This window comes from Coffea eugenioides, chromosome 10 (assembly GCF_003713205.1).
Source record: "Coffea eugenioides isolate CCC68of chromosome 10, Ceug_1.0, whole genome shotgun sequence".
Classification (NCBI taxonomy): Eukaryota; Viridiplantae; Streptophyta; class Magnoliopsida; order Gentianales; family Rubiaceae; genus Coffea; species Coffea eugenioides.
Window position 1 is genome coordinate 37,643,994 of NC_040044.1, and position 6,000 is coordinate 37,649,993.

The following is a 6,000-nucleotide window of genomic DNA, read 5'->3' on the forward strand; positions in this document are numbered from 1 at the left end:
TTTGTAGATCATTAGAATTGGCTAATAAGTTTTCAAATGAAATAAAAGATAAGAACAATTATAGCATTTTCTAGGATGTCTTAATTACATTTTAGATTTTGTCAAAAATTTAAGACAAATATGTGAACCATTATATAAAAGACTTGGGAAAAATTCTCCAGCCTAGACTAAAGATCAAACGAAAAAGGTACAAAGAATTAAGAAATTACTTCAGCATCTTCCATTTTTAGCAATTCGTCATCCAAATGTATATATGATAGTAGAGACAGACGTATCAAAATTAGGATAAAAAGGCACACATATATATATATATATATATATATATATATGTGTGTGTGTGCGCGCGCGCGCGGGCACATACACATATGCACATATATATCTAGTTAATTGGAGCCTCACACATTGTGCGAGGTTGTCCAGTCAAGTATGAAGTTGTTACGTGGAAAGTCCTCGCCCAAAAAAAAGGGAAAAAGGAACAACATTTGCAAAAGAGGAGTATTCTAAAAATCCTGCATGAAATCCTATAATTGATAAAACCCAAGCCACATATAAAGATATACAAAAAACAATTTCTAAAAAATAGAATAGTGAAGGGAATGATTTTAAAAGTACTGACCTCTACCTTAGTTTGTGTGTAGATTTTAAGGAAAGAAAATGGGGCAAAATACCCAGCAATTTTTTTCATCTAAATCATATATAATTTACTTTTCAAAAAAAGTAAAATAAATAATAAGTAAATAAAATAATTAAAGCATTTTCACTAAAAAATATTATCCTCCATAATAGTATATTATCAAAAAAACATCAAACTGCCAAGATTTTTTTTTTTTTTTGTCGGCAATGATACATTTGTATAACCTACTCTATCATAATCTAAGGGGGAGGAGGAGCCTAAGGAAACTGTGATAGGGGCTAGTGGGTATACAGACCCAACTAGACCAAGGGAGTGTTATGGCACAACTCTTAGATTTTTTTCGTCGCAAGCGAGGTTCGAACCCTCAACTACAGCCCCAAGAAGGGACTTTGGTCACTGAGCCATTGGCCCAGTGGTTATCAGACTGCCAAGATTAATGGGTTGTTATTGGATAAATCATGTTCTCTAGTAGGTGGTTGTTGACCATCAAGCAACCACTTGAACAGTTTCTAACACTATTTATTTGACAAACTCCGACACTTTTTTTTCTTACTTATTTCATCCACCAAACACGGAATACATGAGAGATTTCAGTAGCAAAAGAGTGCAATAAGGAAATAAAGAGACGGCAATGACAGAGATGTTCCTTAGAATTATCTCTGACTCTGATATGGCTTTTCATGGTTTTAAAATAGAGTAAATCTTATATACACCAACAATTTATACACTATTATGATTGAATGCACGACACATTTGCAAAATTTGGATTTCAAATTCAAGTTTGGATTATATGTTATGCATTCAATGGTGAAAGTGTATATACTGTCAGTGTAGAAAAGATTAATCCTTTAAAATATTACCTTTTGGCCTAATTTTGGTAGCTTTAAAATCTGATATACAGAACACGAATTCCATGGCAAAAATTATTTTGGTAACTAAATCACGATTTTCTGGAGACGAAGGGAGGAAACTGATTTGGTGGTAATTTCTTTGGAAAGAAAACTGAAAGCTTTAGAGATGAAAAAATAAAAAGAAACGGGTGATTCAAAAAATAAAAAGAAACGGGTGATTAATCAATCCATGGACAACTAGTCTGCTAGACACGTAAATTCAAAAACTAGATAAGAACATAGGGTACTACGTCTTGGTGAATTGGGCGGCACATGGTTGATGGCTTTTATTTTTTAAATTGGAACTGGAACTTTGAGAAAAAAAGGTGGAGGAGGATTAATGAATAGCAGAAGAATAGAGGGAAAAAAAGTAAAGAAATTTTTATTAAATTCCCTAAGTAGGACTAAATTTCTTTGGCTACTCATGATTGAATTATTGTGATGATGGGTTGGAAGTGGTAGGTGTTAAGCGAGAGAACTAATGATGGATGTCACAGTTAGAACCTTTCAGACCTTTTGGTAATGTAGCCCCTGAAGTTTGGATTAATTAATATAAGGTATCTAAAGTATTTTGAAAATTTTCCTTTGTGGCTGGAATATTTTCGAGTTAGACTAGGCTCGAACATTTGAACATTTTCGAGTTGGACATTTTCTTTGGCTTAGATTGAAAACAAGTTGATTCAAAATTATAAGTGCTATTGATCAAACCCAAATTATCTTTTGACAAAGTCAATATTATTATAAAAATCCTTTTTGACTTATAAATGAATTTAAGGACTTTTTTTAACAACCCAAACAAAAATATTGTAAATTCAAATATAAAAATAGGCAAGGTGAAAACTTAGATTGATTAATTCTTAGTTTTGATGATAATATAACGAAATGATGATTTGAACTAATGTTTTCATATGAGAAGTGATTAGGGACAGGTATCTTGCAAAATGAATAAAAAGAAGAAAAACAAATCAAGAAGGATTAAAAAACAATATTGCTTGTCAGACACAAGGATTGGACGCTCAACGCAGTATCGGGTGTCCGACAATCAGCGAGTATATATCGAACACTTTGATCAGACATTCATACCTCTTATCAGATGTTTGACACAAAAAGGGTTAGAACTTGAGTCGTATGTTTACTATCGGATGCAGAGCAATTGGACCGAACGTAGGATCGAGCGTTCGACAGTTCCAACAGTTAGTTTTTCAACAGTTAATTTTTTGATCATCGAAGAGGTTTTTCTATAGTGATTTTTGGATATAAAAAAATATTTTGATTGTTGTATAGGTTTGGGGAAAGTTGGGTTTATGAGATTTCTTAATAGGAGAACTAAAATCTTGTGAATGTGAGTCTCACTTGTATAATATTTCTTGGTTGGCTGGTTAGTTAGCAATCAATTATAGCATAGTGAGGGTTAATTAGAAGAGTTGTAAAGCTCTTTGACTCAATTAAAGAGTATGTAGGATGAGCAAAGAATGATCTTTCTTTATGTATAAGGTGGCTAGCAACACCATCAATTGAAGACACTATTGAATTGGAGTTAACTTCAAGTTTCGAAAAAACTTGAAAGTTTTGGGAAGAATTTCTATCTCTTTCTTTCATTTTTGTTACTTAAGTGTGCAATCTTTATTGCCCTATATTTGGTTTATAATTGTGAAATTGTGCAATTAATTGGAGTGCTTTATTTAGGTGAAAATTTGTTTTTTTTATTGGTTTGTGTGATCAACCTAATTCACCCTTCTCTTGAATTGTTTTTGGGCCTTACACAAGGCTTTTTCATTATATGCTTAGTTTTAGGTCCTAACCCTAAATTTAAATTCGACCCAAAATAATGTGGATCATTTCTACTAAAGTAAATAAATTAATAAATAAATTAATAAGTTAAATAAATAAATGAATAAAATAATGCTTATCTCAAGGACAACCAAATTATGGTACTTTTTAAAAGGGAAAACTTTATAAATTAAGAAACTTTCTAGAAAGGGGAAACCACTATTCATGTGCATTATAATATTATATAGAAAGTCCAGACATGTTTTATAGGCTTACTTAAAAAAGAAATAACTGATTTAAGAGTAAGACATGAGAACTAATTACGGTATACATATTATTGACAATAGGTTTGAACCAAGTATACGACATGTTAAGATATCTTCAAGTCAATAGTTTGAGATAGCTACCCCTTTGTATTTTCTGAAATGATAGATATAAGTTTTTTCAATTAATACTTTATTTTAATATATGTAAAATATATCATATATGCTTGTTTAAAATATTTTGCTATGCTATGTTTTATGATACGAGTGGCATATTTTCATAAAATAAAAGAAATATGCATGTGGCATGTGAATTGATTTTTTTGGTTAATTAATGAAAAAGACATTTAACTCATATTTTACAAATTATATTGCTCTTTTTTTTAGAATTCATTTTGAATTATAATTATTTACATGTTAATTTCATAAATCATGTTAAATAGACTATCTCAACAAGTTAATTTGGTATATGTAGCAAGATTTAGATCCACTTCTTTTTATCGTATGATAGACCTCATTTGACATTCACTACTCTATTAACATTACACTAAAAGTTTATCGTTTTGATTGATGCAAACTTCGTTTTTGTTTACTAAGTTTAGACCTTTATAAACTATGTTTTTGATATATCCACATGTGCATGTGCCCACACCACATACATATATGTGTGACATAAAATATTTAAAAGTGAGCTATATAGTAAAATTATTTGAAGGTGAGCTATATAGTAAATATATTCTACTGAGATGAACCTAAAAAAATAAGGATGTATTTAGATGGTTCGTTTCAATAATATTTTAGGAATTTTAAAATTTTTTCAATGGATATTTATAGAAAAATTTCAAAGATGCAAAATTTTATGAGATTTTACACTAATCTTACTTATCAGAATTCTAACATTAGATTTGGCTAAAACCTTTTAGATGGTGTTGAAATAGGTTATGAATCGAGAAAAATAAAGTTGAGAGGTGGAAGAATGGAGGAAGTATGCTAAAAGAAGGAATATATAGGGCTATGAGAGTGGGAAGGAGATGAAATTATTGAGTGAAATAGAGGCATTGTGATGCTTGCGTGGTGAAAGGAAGAGGAAGGATTTTAAGATTGAAGAAAATAGAGTCACGAAAGGAGAATGGAGGAGATGACACTGGGAGTGGGTCCTCCCACTTATAATCTAATACAGCATAATATATATCTATCTATGGTATGAATTGAATAACATGATATTTTGTTATGAGAAAATGATGAATTGTTATTATCAATTTATTATGGTAAAATTGTTATTTCTTCTATTAGTTTATTTAATTTTTTTCATATAATGTATGTTATTTATAAAGAAACAACAACAATTAGTTTAAATATTATGTAGTATCAAATATGGAGAAATGAATTAAAAAATCAAAACAATTTTTTATATTATTCACATTCAATTTTTTTACTAAAAATTAAAAGAATTATTAGTTAAATCATTAGTGTTATACATATAGAAAATATAAGATAAAGTATAGATATTACAATGATAATGGGGCCACGCAGGTGCAACCACAAGAGGTGCAACAAGGATAGGGGCAGGGACAAGAGTGGGGAAAAGGAGATGGACAAGGGTAGGGGCAAGGTTAGAGAGTTAGGAGAGTATAGCAAAAGAAGGGAGAGAGTAGTAATAAATATATTGTTATAGCGTAAGATATGAGGAGAAAGGTGAAAATGTATATGTTTGGCGTATCTTTTAAATCTTTTGTAACATATGTTGTTATCTTATTTGGGTGTTTTTCTATTTATTTTTTGTTTTTCTTTTTTTTTTTTCAAATAAAAAATGTAGTTATTTTAACAAAATATTGTGTAATACTATAGCTACAATTTATTATTTTTTTTGTATTCATTGAATCATAAGTAATTAAAAATATACTAAATTCTTAGGGTACAATATGATGAAAAAAAGGAATTTTTTTAGGATAGGATAAAATTTTATAGGCAAGTGCAAGAGTATATGACAATTAAACATAATTTTTAAGAAATTCTAAAGTTTTTCCTAGTGATGAGTATGTCATTACACACTTTCCATGAGTGAAAAATTTTTGTCCTTTACATTCATTTAGAATAATACATTTTTATATAGATTGGTAGTAAAACTAATACCATTTTTAGCTTTTTAGCCTTTTCTTTTCAAATAACTATTTTCTAATAACAATAATTTTACTATTTTGATTTGAAATCTTAATTCGTGTATAGCATGAGTCTAAAGTCTAGTATACATTAGCATTCTAAAACATCGGCAAGTTTTATAGAAACACAAAAAAAAAAAATGGAAGAGTACATTTAAATAGGGTACCGATGGTAAATAGCGAAAGTTGTCAGTGATAGGTGACGTAAAAAAGAGTACATTAAATAGGGTATTGATAGTAGATATTAGAAGTTGTCGGTGATGGGTGACAGAAAAAAGAGTACG